Below are 16845 nucleotides of genomic sequence, written 5' to 3'. Positions count from 1 at the left end.
GGAAAACAACTTGGCGATGGGCTGGAGTGGCAGTCCAAACAGAACATTTGCCTCACTTTTGCACAGGAACGATAGTCCACGTCGACACGCTATCTGAAAAATTAATGGAAGCATTGAATTGAATTGTGGCTAGATGATTGGTCATGATCAGAAGACAAACTAGACAGAAGATTTAAACGAAATATTGTTTTTCTCTTCCTAAACAGTGTCTTGTGTCGCAACACGTAGGAAAACTTGGCGATGGGCTGCAGTGGCAGTCCAAACAGAACATTTGCCTCGCTTTTGCACAGGAACGATAGTCCACGACGACACGCTATCTCAAAAATTAATTGGAGCATTGAATTGAACTTTGGCCAGATGATTGGTCACGAAAAGAAGACAAAATAGACAGAAGATTTAAACGAAAGATTGTTTTTCTCTCCCTAAACAGTGTCTTGTGTCGCGACACGTAGCAAAACTATGCGATGGGCTGCAGTGGCAGTCCAAACAGAACATTTGCCTCACTTTTGCACAGGAACGATAGTCCACGTCTACACGCTATCTCAAAAATTAATGGAAGCATTGAATTGAATTGTGGCTAGATGATTGGTCATGATCAGAAGACAAACTAGACAGAAGATTTAAACGAAATATTGTTTTTCTCTCCCTAAACAGTGTCTTGTGTCGCGACATGGAAAACAACTTGGCGATGGGCTGGAGTGGCAGTCCAAACAGAACATTTGCCTCACTTTTGCACAGGAACGATAGTCCACGTCGACACGCTATCTGAAAAATTAATGGAAGCATTGAATTGAATTGTGGCTAGATGATTGGTCATGATCAGAAGACAAACTAGACAGAAGATTTAAACGAAATATTGTTTTTCTCTTCCTAAACAGTGTCTTGTGTCGCAACACGTAGGAAAACTTGGCGATGGGCTGCAGTGGCAGTCCAAACAGAACATTTGCCTCGCTTTTGCACAGGAACGATAGTCCACGACGACACGCTATCTCAAAAATTAATTGGAGCATTGAATTGAACTTTGGCCAGATGATTGGTCACGAAAAGAAGACAAAATAGACAGAAGATTTAAACGAAAGATTGTTTTTCTCTCCCTAAACAGTGTCTTGTGTCGCGACACGTAGCAAAACTATGCGATGGGCTGCAGTGGCAGTCCAAACAGAACATTTGCCTCACTTTTGCACAGGAACGATAGTCCACGTCTACACGCTATCTCAAAAATTAATGGAAGCATTGAATTGAATTGTGGCTAGATGATTGGTCATGATCAGAAGACAAACTAGACAGAAGATTTAAACGAAATATTGTTTTTCTCTCCCTAAACAGTGTCTTGTGTCGCGACATGGAAAACAACTTGGCGATGGGCTGGAGTGGCAGTCCAAACAGAACATTTGCCTCACTTTTGCACAGGAACGATAGTCCACGTCGACACGCTATCTGAAAAATTAATTGGAGCATTGAATTGAATTTTTGCCAGATGATTGGTCATGATCAGAAGACAAACTAGACAGAAGATTTCAACGAAATTTTGTTTTTTATCTCCCTAAACAGTGTCTTGTGTCGCGACATGGAGAACACTTTGGCGATGGCCTGCAGTAGCAGTCCAAACAGAACATTTGCCTCACTTTTGCACAGGAACGATAGTGAACGAGGACACGCTATCTGAAAAATTAATTGGAGCATTGAATTGAATTTTGGCCAGATGATTGGTCATGATCAGAAGACAAACTAGACAGAAGATTTAAACGAAATATTGTTTTTCTCTTCCTAAACAGTGTCTTGTGTCGCAACACGTAGGAAAACTTGGCGATGGGCTGCAGTGGCAGTCCAAACAGAACATTTGCCTCGCTTTTGCACAGGAACGATAGTCCACGACGACACGCTATCTCAAAAAATAATTGGAGCATTGAATTGAATTTTTGCCAGATGATTGGTCATGATCAGAAGACAAACTAGACAGAAGATTTAAACGAAATATTGTTTTTCTCTTCCTAAACAGTGTCTTGTGTCGCAACACGTAGCAAAACTTGGCGATGGGCTGCAGTGGCAGTCCAAACAGAACATTTGCCTCGCTTTTGCACAGGAACGATAGTCCACGACGACACGCTATCTCAAAAATTAATTGGAGCATTGAATTGAACTTTGGCCAGATGATTGGTCACGAAAAGAAGACAAAATAGACAGAAGACTTAAACGAAAGATTGTTTTTCTCTCCCTAAACAGTGTCTTGTGTCGCGACACGTAGCAAAACTATGCGATGGGCTGCAGTGGCAGTCCAAACAGAACATTTGCCTCACTTTTGCACAGGAACGATAGTCCACGTCTACACGCTATCTCAAAAATTAATGGAAGCATTGAATTGAATTGTGGCTAGATGATTGGTCATGATCAGAAGACAAACTAGACAGAAGATTTAAACGAAATATTGTTTTTCTCTCCCTAAACAGTGTCTTGTGTCGCGACATGGAAAACAACTTGGCGATGGGCTGGAGTGGCAGTCCAAACAGAACATTTGCCTCACTTTTGCACAGGAACGATAGTCCACGTCGACACGCTATCTGAAAAATTAATGGAAGCATTGAATTGAATTGTGGCTAGATGATTGGTCATGATCAGAAGACAAACTAGACAGAAGATTTAAACGAAATATTGTTTTTCTCTTCCTAAACAGTGTCTTGTGTCGCAACACGTAGGAAAACTTGGCGATGGGCTGCAGTGGCAGTCCAAACAGAACATTTGCCTCGCTTTTGCACAGGAACGATAGTCCACGACGACACGCTATCTCAAAAATTAATTGGAGCATTGAATTGAACTTTGGCCAGATGATTGGTCACGAAAAGAAGACAAAATAGACAGAAGATTTAAACGAAAGATTGTTTTTCTCTCCCTAAACAGTGTCTTGTGTCGCGACACGTAGCAAAACTATGCGATGGGCTGCAGTGGCAGTCCAAACAGAACATTTGCCTCACTTTTGCACAGGAACGATAGTCCACGTCTACACGCTATCTCAAAAATTAATGGAAGCATTGAATTGAATTGTGGCTAGATGATTGGTCATGATCAGAAGACAAACTAGACAGAAGATTTAAACGAAATATTGTTTTTCTCTCCCTAAACAGTGTCTTGTGTCGCGACATGGAAAACAACTTGGCGATGGGCTGGAGTGGCAGTCCAAACAGAACATTTGCCTCACTTTTGCACAGGAACGATAGTCCACGTCGACACGCTATCTGAAAAATTAATTGGAGCATTGAATTGAATTTTTGCCAGATGATTGGTCATGATCAGAAGACAAACTAGACAGAAGATTTCAACGAAATTTTGTTTTTTATCTCCCTAAACAGTGTCTTGTGTCGCGACATGGAGAACACTTTGGCGATGGCCTGCAGTAGCAGTCCAAACAGAACATTTGCCTCACTTTTGCACAGGAACGATAGTGAACGAGGACACGCTATCTGAAAAATTAATTGGAGCATTGAATTGAATTTTGGCCAGATGATTGGTCATGATCAGAAGACAAACTAGACAGAAGATTTAAACGAAATATTGTTTTTCTCTTCCTAAACAGTGTCTTGTGTCGCAACACGTAGGAAAACTTGGCGATGGGCTGCAGTGGCAGTCCAAACAGAACATTTGCCTCGCTTTTGCACAGGAACGATAGTCCACGACGACACGCTATCTCAAAAATTAATTGGAGCATTGAATTGAATTTTTGCCAGATGATTGGTCATGATCAGAAGACAAACTAGACAGAAGATTTAAACGAAATATTGTTTTTCTCTTCCTAAACAGTGTCTTGTGTCGCAACACGTAGCAAAACTTGGCGATGGGCTGCAGTGGCAGTCCAAACAGAACATTTGCCTCGCTTTTGCACAGGAACGATAGTCCACGACGACACGCTATCTCAAAAATTAATTGGAGCATTGAATTGAACTTTGGCCAGATGATTGGTCACGAAAAGAAGACAAAATAGACAGAAGACTTAAACGAAAGATTGTTTTTCTCTCCCTAAACAGTGTCTTGTGTCGCGACACGTAGCAAAACTATGCGATGGGCTGCAGTGGCAGTCCAAACAGAACATTTGCCTCACTTTTGCACAGGAACGATAGTCCACGTCTACACGCTATCTCAAAAATTAATGGAAGCATTGAATTGAATTGTGGCTAGATGATTGGTCATGATCAGAAGACAAACTAGACAGAAGATTTAAACGAAATATTGTTTTTCTCTCCCTAAACAGTGTCTTGTGTCGCGACATGGAAAACAACTTGGCGATGGGCTGGAGTGGCAGTCCAAACAGAACATTTGCCTCACTTTTGCACAGGAACGATAGTCCACGTCGACACGCTATCTGAAAAATTAATGGAAGCATTGAATTGAATTGTGGCTAGATGATTGGTCATGATCAGAAGACAAACTAGACAGAAGATTTAAACGAAATATTGTTTTTCTCTTCCTAAACAGTGTCTTGTGTCGCAACACGTAGCAAAACTTGGCGATGGGCTGCAGTGGCAGTCCAAACAGAACATTTGCCTCGCTTTTGCACAGGAACGATAGTCCACGACGACACGCTATCTCAAAAATTAATTGGAGCATTGAATTGAACTTTGGCCAGATGATTGGTCACGAAAAGAAGACAAAATAGACAGAAGATTTAAACGAAAGATTGTTTTTCTCTCCCTAAACAGTGTCTTGTGTCGCGACACGTAGCAAAACTATGCGATGGGCTGCAGTGGCAGTCCAAACAGAACATTTGCCTCACTTTTGCACAGGAACGATAGTCCACGTCTACACGCTATCTCAAAAATTAATGGAAGCATTGAATTGAATTGTGGCTAGATGATTGGTCATGATCAGAAGACAAACTAGACAGAAGATTTAAACGAAATATTGTTTTTCTCTCCCTAAACAGTGTCTTGTGTCGCGACATGGAAAACAACTTGGCGATGGGCTGGAGTGGCAGTCCAAACAGAACATTTGCCTCACTTTTGCACAGGAACGATAGTCCACGTCAACACGCTATCTGAAAAATTAATTGGAGCATTGAATTGAATTTTTGCCAGATGATTGGTCATGATCAGAAGACAAACTAGACAGCAGATTTAAACGAAATTTTGTTTTTTATCTCCCTAAACAGTGTCTTGTGTCGCGACATGGAGAACACTTTGGCGATGGCCTGCAGTAGCAGTCCAAACAGAACATTTGCCTCACTTTTGCACAGGAACGATAGTGAACGAGGACACGCTATCTGAAAAATTAATTGGAGCATTGAATTGAATTTTGGCCAGATGATTGGTCACGAAAAGAAGACAAACTAGACAGAAGATTTAAACGAAATATTGTTTTTCTCTTCCTAAACAGTGTCTTGTGTCGCAACACGTAGGAAAACTTGGCGATGGGCTGGAGTGGCAGTCCAAGCAGAACATTTGCCTCACTTTTGCACAGGAACGATAGTCCACGACGACACGCTATCTCAAAAATTAATTGGAGCATTGAATTGAATTTTGGCCAGATGATTGGTCACGAAAAGAAGACAAAATAGACAGAAGATTTAAACGAAAGATTGTTTTTCTCTCCCTAAACAGTGTCTTGTGTCGCGACATGGAAAACAACTTGGCGATGGGCTGGAGTGGCAGTCCAAACAGAACATTTGCCTCACTTTTGCACAGGAACGATAGTCCACGTCGACACGCTATCTGAAAAATTAATTGGAGCATTGAATTGAATTTTTGCCAGATGATTGGTCATGATCAGAAGACAAACTAGACAGAAGATTTAAACGAAATATTGTTTTTCTCTTCCTAAACAGTGTCTTGTGTCGCAACACGTAGGAAAACTTGGCGATGGGCTGCAGTGGCAGTCCAAACAGAACATTTGCCTCGCTTTTGCACAGGAACGATAGTCCACGACGACACGCTATCTCAAAAATTAATTGGAGCATTGAATTGAACTTTGGCCAGATGATTGGTCACGAAAAGAAGACAAAATAGACAGAAGATTTAAACGAAATATTGTTTTTCTCTCCCTAAACAGTGTCTTGTGTCGCGACACGTAGCAAAACTATGCGATGGGCTGCAGTGGCAGTCCAAACAGAACATTTGCCTCACTTTTGCACAGGAACGATAGTCCACGTCTACACGCTATCTCAAAAATTAATGGAAGCATTGAATTGAATTGTGGCTAGATGATTGGTCATGATCAGAAGACAAACTAGACAGAAGATTTAAACGAAATATTGTTTTTCTCTCCCTAAACAGTGTCTTGTGTCGCGACATGGAAAACAACTTGGCGATGGGCTGGAGTGGCAGTCCAAACAGAACATTTGCCTCACTTTTGCACAGGAACGATAGTCCACGTCGACACGCTATCTGAAAAATTAATTGGAGCATTGAATTGAATTTTTGCCAGATGATTGGTCATGATCAGAAGACAAACTAGACAGAAGATTTAAACGAAATTTTGTTTTTATCTCCCTAAACAGTGTCTTGTGTCGCGACATGGAGAACACTTTGGCGATGGCCTGCAGTAGCAGTCCAAACAGAACATTTGCCTCACTTTTGCACAGGAACGATAGTGAACGAGGACACGCTATCTGAAAAATTAATTGGAGCATTGAATTGAATTTTGGCCAGATGATTGGTCACGAAAAGAAGACAAACTAGACAGAAGATTTAAACGAAATATTGTTTTTCTCTTCCTAAACAGTGTCTTGTGTCGCAACACGTAGGAAAACTTGGCGATGGGCTGCAGTGGCAGTCCGAACAGAACATTTGCCTCGCTTTTGCACAGGAACGATAGTCCACGACGACACGCTATCTGAAAAATTAATTGGAGCATTGAATTGAATTTTTGCCAGATGATTGGTCATGATCAGAAGACAAACTAGACAGAAGATTTTGCCAAAATAAAGCTTTTCTCTCCCTAAACAGTGTTTTGTGTCGCGACATGGAGAACACTTTGGCGATGGTCTGCAGTAGCAGTCCAAACAGAACATTTGCCTCACTTTTGCACAGGAACGATAGTCCACAACGACATGCTATCTCAGAAATTAATAAGACCATTGAATTGAATTTTGGTCAGATGATTGATCACGTAAAGAAGACAAAATAGACAGAAGATTTCAACGAAATATTGTTTTTCTCTCCCTAAACAGTGTCTTGTGTCACGACATGGAGAACAACTTGGCAATGGGCTGCAGTGGCAGTCCGAACAGAACATTTGCCTCACTTTTGCACAGGAACGATAGTGCACGACGACACGCTATCTCAAAAATTAATTGGAGCATTGAATTGAATTTTGGCCAGATGATTGGTCACGAAAAGAAGACAAATTAAACAGAAGATTTAAACGAAATATTGTTTTTCTCTTCCTAAACAGTGTCTTGTGTCGCGACACGTAGCAAAACTATGCGATGGGCTGCAGTGGCAGTCCAAACAGAACTTTTGCCTCACTTTTGCACAGGAACGATAGTCCACGTCGACACGCTATCTCAAAAATTAATGGAAGCATTGAATTGAATTGTGGCTAGATGATTGGTCATGATCAGAAGACAAACTAGACAGAAGATTTAAACGAAATATTGTTTTTCTCTCCCTAAACAGTGTCTTGTGTCGCGACATGGAAAACAACTTGGCGATGGGCTGGAGTGGCAGTCCAAACAGAACATTTGCCTCACTTTTGCACAGGAACGATAGTCCACGTCAACACGCTATCTGAAAAATTAATTGGAGCATTGAATTGAATTTTTGCCAGATGATTGGTCATGATCAGAAGACAAACTAGACAGAAGATTTAAACGAAATTTTGTTTTTCTCTCCCTAAACAGTGTCTTGTGTCGCGACATTGAGAACACTTTGGCGATGGCCTGCAGTAGCAGTCCAAACAGAACATTTGCCTCACTTTTGCACAGGAACGATAGTGAACGAGGACACGCTATCTGAAAAATTAATTGGAGCATTGAATTGAATTTTGGCCAGATGATTGGTCACGAAAAGAAGACAAACTAGACAGAAGATTTAAACGAAATATTGTTTTTCTCTTCCTAAACAGTGTCTTGTGTCGCAACACGTAGGAAAACTTGGCGATGGGCTGCAGTGGCAGTCCGAACAGAACATTTGCCTCGCTTTTGCACAGGAACGATAGTCCACGACGACACGCTATCTGAAAAATTAATTGGAGCATTGAATTGAATTTTTGCCAGATGATTGGTCATGATCAGAAGACAAACTGGACAGAAGATTTTGCCAAAATAAAGCTTTTCTCTCCCTAAACAGTGTTTTGTGTCGCGACATGGAGAACACTTTGGCGATGGTCTGCAGTAGCAGTCCAAACAGAACATTTGCCTCACTTTTGCACAGGAACGATAGTCCACAACGACATGCTATCTCAGAAATTAATAAGACCATTGAATTGAATTTTGGTCAGATGATTGATCACGTAAAGAAGACAAAATAGACAGAAGATTTCAACGAAATATTGTTTTTCTCTCCCTAAACAGTGTCTTGTGTCACGACATGGAGAACAACTTGGCAATGGGCTGCAGTGGCAGTCCGAACAGAACATTTGCCTCACTTTTGCACAGGAACGATAGTGCACGACGACACGCTATCTCAAAAATTAATTGGAGCATTGAATTGAATTTTGGCCAGATGATTGGTCACGAAAAGAAGACAAATTAAACAGAAGATTTAAACGAAATATTGTTTTTCTCTTCCTAAACAGTGTCTTGTGTCGCGACACGTAGCAAAACTATGCGATGGGCTGCAGTGGCAGTCCAAACAGAACTTTTGCCTCACTTTTGCACAGGAACGATAGTCCACGTCGACACGCTATCTCAAAAATTAATGGAAGCATTGAATTGAATTGTGGCTAGATGATTGGTCATGATCAGAAGACAAACTAGACAGAAGATTTAAACGAAATATTGTTTTTCTCTCCCTAAACAGTGTCTTGTGTCGCGACATGGAAAACAACTTGGCGATGGGCTGGAGTGGCAGTCCAAACAGAACATTTGCCTCACTTTTGCACAGGAACGATAGTCCACGTCGACACGCTATCTGAAAAATTAATTGGAGCATTGAATTGAATTTTTGCCAGATGATTGGTCATGATCAGAAGACAAACTAGACAGAAGATTTAAACGAAATTTTGTTTTTCTCTTCCTAAACAGTGTCTTGTGTCGCGAAATGGAGAACACTTTGGCGATGGCCTGCAGTAGCAGTCCAAACAGAACATTTGCCTCGCTTTTGCACAGGAACGATAGTCCACGACGACACGCTATCTCAAAAATTAATGGAGCATTGAATTGAATTTTTGCCAGATGATTGGTCATGATCAGAAGACAAACTAGACAGGAGATTTTGCCAAAATAAAGCTTTTCTCTCCCTAAACAGTGTCTTGTGTCGCGACACGTAGCAAAACTTGGCGATGGGCTGCAGTGGCAGTCCAAACAGAACTGTTGCCTCACTTTTGCACAGGAACGATAGTCCACGTCGACACGCTATCTGAAAAATTAATTGGAGCATTGAATTGAATTTTTGCCAGATGATTGGTCATGATCAGAAGACAAACTAGACAGAAGATTTAAACGAAATTTTGTTTTTCTCTTCCTAAACAGTGTCTTGTGTCGCGAAATGGAGAACACTTTGGCGATGGGCTGCAGTAGCAGTCCGAACAGAACATTTGCCTCACTTTTGCACAGGAACGATAGTCCACAACGACATGCTATCTCAAAATTAATTGGAGCATTGAATTGAATTTTGGCCAGATGATTGGTCACGAAAAGAAGACAAACTAGACAGAAGATTTAAACGAAATATTGTTTTTCTCTTCCTAAACAGTGTCTTGTGTCGCGACACGTAGCAAAACTTGGCGATGGGCTGCAGTGGCAGTCCAAACAGAACTTTTCCCTCTTTTTTGCACAGGAACGATAGTCCACGTCGACACGCTATCTCAAAAATTAATGGAAGCATTGAATTGAATTTTTGCCAGATGATTGGTCATGATCAGAAGACAAACTAGACAGAAGATTTTGCCAAAATAAAGCTTTTCTCTCCCTAAACAGTGTCTTGTGTCGCGACATGGAGAACAACTTGGCGATGGGCTGGAGTGGCAGTCCAAGCAGAACATTTGCCTCACTTTTGCACAGGAACGATAGTGCACGACGACACGCTATCTCAAAAATTAATTGGAGCATTGAATTGAATTTTGGCCAGATGATTGGTCACGAAAAGAAGACAAATTAAACAGAAGATTTAAACGAAATATTGTTTTTCTCTTCCTAAACAGTGTCTTGTGTCGCAACACGAAGGAAAACTGGGCAATGGGCAGCAGTGGCAGTCCAAACAGAACATTTGCCTCACTTTTGCACAGGAACGATAGTCCACGCCGACATGCTATCTCAAAATTAATTGGAGCATTGAATTGAATTTTGGCCAGATGATTGGTCACAAAAAGAAGACAAAATAGACAGAAGATTTAAACGAAAGATTGTTTTTCTCTCCCTAAACAGTGTCTTGTGTCGCGACACGTAGCAAAACTTGGCGATGGGCTGCAGTGGCAGTCCAAACAGAACTTTTGCCTCACTTTTGCACAGGAACGATAGTCCACGTCGACACGCTATCTCAAAAATTAATGGAAGCATTGAATTGAATTTTTGCTAGATGATTGGTCATGATCAGAAGACAAACTAGACAGAAGATTTAAACGAAATATTGTTTTTCTCTCCCTAAACAGTGTCTTGTGTCGCGACATGGAAAACAACTTGGCGATGGGCTGGAGTGGCAGTCCAAACAGAACATTTGCCTCACTTTTGCACAGGAACGATAGTCCACGTCGACACGCTATCTGAAAAATTAATTGGAGCATTGAATTGAATTTTTGCCAGATGATTGGTCATGATCAGAAGACAAACTAGACAGAAGATTTTTCCGAAATAAAGCTTTTCTCTCCCTAAACAGTGTCTTGTGTCGCGACATGGAGAACACTTTGGCGATGGGCTGCAGTAGCAGTCCAAACAGAACATTTGCCTCACTTTTGCACAGGAACTATAGTGCACGTCGACACGCTATCTGAAAATTAATTGGAGCATTGAATTGAATGTTGGCCAGATGATTGGTCACGAAAAGAAGACAAACTAGACAGAAGATTTAAACGAAATATTGTTTTTCTCTTCCTAAACAGTGTCTTGTGTCGCAACACGTAGGAAAACTTGGCGATGGGCTGCAGTGGCAGTCCAAACAGAACATTTGCCTCGCTTTTGCACAGGAACGATAGTCCACGACGACACGCTATCTCAAAAATTAATTGGAGCATTGAATTGAACTTTGGCCAGATGATTGGTCACGAAAAGAAGACAAAATAGACAGAAGATTTAAACGAAATATTGTTTTTCTCTCCCTAAACAGTGTCTTGTGTCGCGACACGTAGCAAAACTATGCGATGGGCTGCAGTGGCAGTCCAAACAGAACATTTGCCTCACTTTTGCACAGGAACGATAGTCCACGTCTACACGCTATCTCAAAAATTAATGGAAGCATTGAATTGAATTGTGGCTAGATGATTGGTCATGATCAGAAGACAAACTAGACAGAAGATTTAAACGAAATATTGTTTTTCTCTCCCTAAACAGTGTCTTGTGTCGCGACATGGAAAACAACTTGGCGATGGGCTGGAGTGGCAGTCCAAACAGAACATTTGCCTCACTTTTGCACAGGAACGATAGTCCACGTCGACACGCTATCTGAAAAATTAATTGGAGCATTGAATTGAATTTTTGCCAGATGATTGGTCATGATCAGAAGACAAACTAGACAGAAGATTTAAACGAAATTTTGTTTTTATCTCCCTAAACAGTGTCTTGTGTCGCGACATGGAGAACACTTTGGCGATGGCCTGCAGTAGCAGTCCAAACAGAACATTTGCCTCACTTTTGCACAGGAACGATAGTGAACGAGGACACGCTATCTGAAAAATTAATTGGAGCATTGAATTGAATTTTGGCCAGATGATTGGTCACGAAAAGAAGACAAACTAGACAGAAGATTTAAACGAAATATTGTTTTTCTCTTCCTAAACAGTGTCTTGTGTCGCAACACGTAGGAAAACTTGGCGATGGGCTGCAGTGGCAGTCCAAACAGAACATTTGCCTCGCTTTTGCACAGGAACGATAGTCCACGACGACACGCTATCTGAAAAATTAATTGGAGCATTGAATTGAATTTTTGCCAGATGATTGGTCATGATCAGAAGACAAACTAGACAGAAGATTTTGCCAAAATAAAGCTTTTCTCTCCCTAAACAGTGTTTTGTGTCGCGACATGGAGAACACTTTGGCGATGGTCTGCAGTAGCAGTCCAAACAGAACATTTGCCTCACTTTTGCACAGGAACGATAGTCCACAACGACATGCTATCTCAGAAATTAATTAGACCATTGAATTGAATTTTGGTCAGATGATTGATCACGTAAAGAAGACAAAATAGACAGAAGATTTCAACGAAATATTGTTTTTCTCTCCCTAAACAGTGTCTTGTGTCACGACATGGAGAACAACTTGGCAATGGGCTGCAGTGGCAGTCCGAACAGAACATTTGCCTCACTTTTGCACAGGAACGATAGTGCACGACGACACGCTATCTCAAAAATTAATTGGAGCATTGAATTTAATTTTGGCCAGATGATTGGTCACGAAAAGAAGACAAATTAAACAGAAGATTTAAACGAAATATTGTTTTTCTCTTCCTAAACAGTGTCTTGTGTCGCGACACGTAGCAAAACTATGCGATGGGCTGCAGTGGCAGTCCAAACAGAACTTTTGCCTCACTTTTGCACAGGAACGATAGTCCACGTCGACACGCTATCTCAAAAATTAATGGAAGCATTGAATTGAATTGTGGCTAGATGATTGGTCATGATCAGAAGACAAACTAGACAGAAGATTTAAACGAAATATTGTTTTTCTCTCCCTAAACAGTGTCTTGTGTCGCGACATGGAAAACAACTTGGCGATGGGCTGGAGTGGCAGTCCAAACAGAACATTTGCCTCACTTTTGCACAGGAACGATAGTCCACGTCGACACGCTATCTGAAAAATTAATTGGAGCATTGAATTGAATTTTTGCCAGATGATTGGTCATGATCAGAAGACAAACTAGACAGAAGATTTAAACGAAATTTTGTTTTTCTCTCCCTAAACAGTGTCTTGTGTCGCGACATTGAGAACACTTTGGCGATGGCCTGCAGTAGCAGTCCAAACAGAACATTTGCCTCACTTTTGCACAGGAACGATAGTGAACGAGGACACGCTATCTCAAAAATTAATTGGAGCATTGAATTGAAGTGAGGCCAGATTATTGGTCACGAAAAGAAGACAAACTAGACAGAAGATAAACAAACCCTTGCATTTTTTTCTCAATTTTGGCCAAAAAATGAAATGTTCTAAAAGTTGCTAGAAAGATGCATTAAGGGCCCTAAAACGCATTCTAATTCGATATCTGGACAGATGTGCTATTAAAGGGAAATCCTGTCGAAGTATTGCGGTAAATTTTCTCAACAAAATTACCTTATTTCTCCAAAAATTGACAATTTCTGCCAAAATCTTTAAAATTGTGTTAGAGTATTGATTGATGTTACTCTTGCATCCGGGTTAATTTCTGCCTTGTTTTTAGAAAAGTCAATTTTTGGCCGATTTTGACCATTTTTTTCAATTTTGGCCAAAAAAATGAAATTGTATGAAAGTTGCAGGAAAGATGCAGAAAGGGCCCTCAAACACATTCCCACTCAATTTGGGAACAGATGTGCAATAAAAATGAAAACGTTCACTGAAAACTATGCCAATTTATATGATTTGATTTGTTAATAAAATATGATTTTATTTGTCAATAAATCGTTGATTTTTGCCCAAATCTTCAATCCTATAGGTGTTTTGAGTATTGATTGATGTTCCTCTTGCATCCAAAAGAATTTGTGCACTATATGGAGAAAAGTCAATTTTTCAAGCTGGCCGAATTTGAGTAAAAATGCAAGGCTAACCCATTTCAATTTTTTTTTTAATTTTGGCCAAAAAATGAAATTGTATGAAAGTTACAGGAAAGATGCAGATAGGGCCCTCAAACACAATGATTGATGCTCCTTTTTCTATCCAAGAAATTTGTGGGCTATTTTGAGAAAAGGCAATTGTTGGCAGAATGTGAGCAAAAATGCAAGGCTTAACCCCTTGCCATTGTTTCAATTTCGGACAAAAATTGAAATTCCTTGAAACATGCAGGGAAGATGCTAAAAGGGCCCTACAACACATTCCCACTCAATTTTGGGGCAGATGTGCCATCAAAAGAAAACTTGCGCAAAAAAAAATTGGGAAAATTTCAGTCAAAATTATGATTGTTTTCTCTCAATAAATTGATGATTTTGGCGAATTATGGGGTTTTAAGTACTGATTGATTGTCCTCTTGCATCCCAAGGAATTTGTGCTCTATTTAGAGAAAAGTCAATTTTCGGCCGAATATGAGTAAAACTGCAATTTGGCCCAAATATGAAAATCCTTGAAACATAATGGGAAGATGCCTAAAGGGCCCTAATAATAAAAACAAACCGTGAAACAGAAAAGTGGAAATGCTGAATGCTTTGATGCTCTTGTGTGGTTTTTAATTGGTGCAACCAGAAATTTTAACTTGATGTGTGTTGACATTAATTCCAAAGACTGAATGGAATAATAACAACAATATCTTAACTTATGTATTATACAGATATCCAGATAAAATACCACTTTATCCAAAACTGCTACATTAAAATATCTTCAAGTATTTGATTAAAAAAATTGTTAACGTTCAAGCCCCTTGAACAAAGACACTGACAAAACGTGACATAGGGCTAGATAGCTCAGATGGTAGAGCACCGAAATTGCAATCTGGTCCGAGGTTCAAACCCCACGCCAGTCAATTTCTATGTTAAGCTGTTAAAGGGAATGTACATCATTGGCGTTTGCTGTAATTTTCAGAAATGAACTATTTGAGGGGTTAGTATAATAGATCAAATATTGTTACACTGACATGTTTGAAGTTTTGTGTTCGAAAATGCTGGAAAAACCAAGAAAAACAGAACTGTTGAAGTAGTCTGGTTCCCTGACTCCACTAAATATAAAATGGATCAATTTACAGATGCCGGAAAATTGTAAGGTAAGGATACCAGTCTAGCTGGCCTGCACCTGTTCATGAACATGTAACCAATAGCAAACAAAATTTGGACTGAATTAATGGTGAATTTGGAGCAGTAGTTGAAAACTAGTTAGGTTTTCCCAATGGTGGTCAGCTGACCACCGCTGGAAATTTTTACAAAAATACCATATTCTTGAAAATGACTTCACACCAGGTGCCATAAGTTTACAGGATGCTTTAGACTGTCATTTACCAACATCCTAGTAGGGTATTTCGTAAAAACTTGGTAGTTTTATTTTTCGATGTTTGCAAATGTTGTATATTCCCTTTAAATAAAATTCTTAACAGTTTTAATGTTGTGCAAGGCTTCAATGTGTGCGTAGTACAAAGAATACATACAAAAAATTAAATACTTTTATGGCATTCCAAACGTGTACTAGAAACATAATTTTCCTGCTGAACAAAGTTAAATGATCTTTCTAAAACTCCTATACTAAAAGTACATGTACAAGTATAATGTGTATGTACAAGTACAAAAAGTAGTATATTTTTGGGGTATTCGAACAACAAACAATTTGTAAAGTAACACGGTTACAATTGATTGCATATAAAAGTTAAGAAGGGCCAAATGAGCCAACGCCCATCCCAATTTCTTCGGACAACATGAATTTGCCCCTTTTGCCAAAATTCGGATCACCCTGAGAAATATATCTACAAACGCTTACTGAGACAGAGACTAACAAAGTGTCTGTAGTGCATAGTGCTGTAGGTTAAAGCTTTGCTCTTTGCTTACATAGTATCTGCTTAACATGATGCCCACTAAATCAATATTATTAACCTTCCTTCTATTTAAACAGTCACAGACAGTCAAAATTTCCATTCACTTCCCCTGCTATACTTTTAACACAGGCTAGTCACCCACAGTCAGATCATATGTCAAGCAAGCACTGTGACTAGTCAAATTTAGTCAACAGACAATGAACAGACAAATCAGACAATGTAGGCACAGCTGGCTTATCAATCACCCACAGTCAAAACATAGCTGTATTAAGTTCCATAAACAGTCACAGCCAGTCAAATCCTGCTTGATGTAGGCTGGGAGCTCTTAACTGTCGATAACAGTCACTTGACTGACTTTGACTGAAAGGACAACTCGGAACAGCATGTATGTTTGCATAGGAGGGTCAATGAAGCACCTTTGACCAGAATCCGCCTTTTTTGGATGTTAGATGATATTCAAAAGAAAACAAGCGCGAGTGCACAATAAGCTCTGGCCCGGTTCCGGAATGTCTCACTTCATATGCAAAATAGACACGCATGCGCATCCATCGAGACTCTAGTGGCGTGTTCCGGAAACTTTCGCCAAGAGTGCATTTACTGACGATGGCATTGCATTTGGTCAATTTTTGGTCAATTGGTAGTTATATTCTATGGGAAACAAAGGTACCTGTTTTTGGTCAATTTTCTGAGGACAGACCCACCGACCGACCGACCACAAAGTGACATGAAGAAGCTCCTGCCAGAACTTAAAAATGGTTCAAAAGTATAAGTACATCTATAAATGTCTACATAAAGGAATTTCGGGGTACAAATTTTTCGGGCCTCTAAAATCGTGCCGTCCGAGTGCTAGTCTTTATCCAAGTTGCGCATTTTCTTTACGCAAACATTGCTTCAAACAGGTGAAACTACCCTT

This window comes from Patiria miniata, unplaced genomic scaffold (genome assembly GCF_015706575.1).
Source record: "Patiria miniata isolate m_02_andy unplaced genomic scaffold, ASM1570657v1 HiC_scaffold_6, whole genome shotgun sequence".
NCBI lineage: Eukaryota > Metazoa > Echinodermata > Asteroidea > Valvatida > Asterinidae > Patiria > Patiria miniata.
This window is presented reverse-complemented; position numbering follows the sequence as displayed.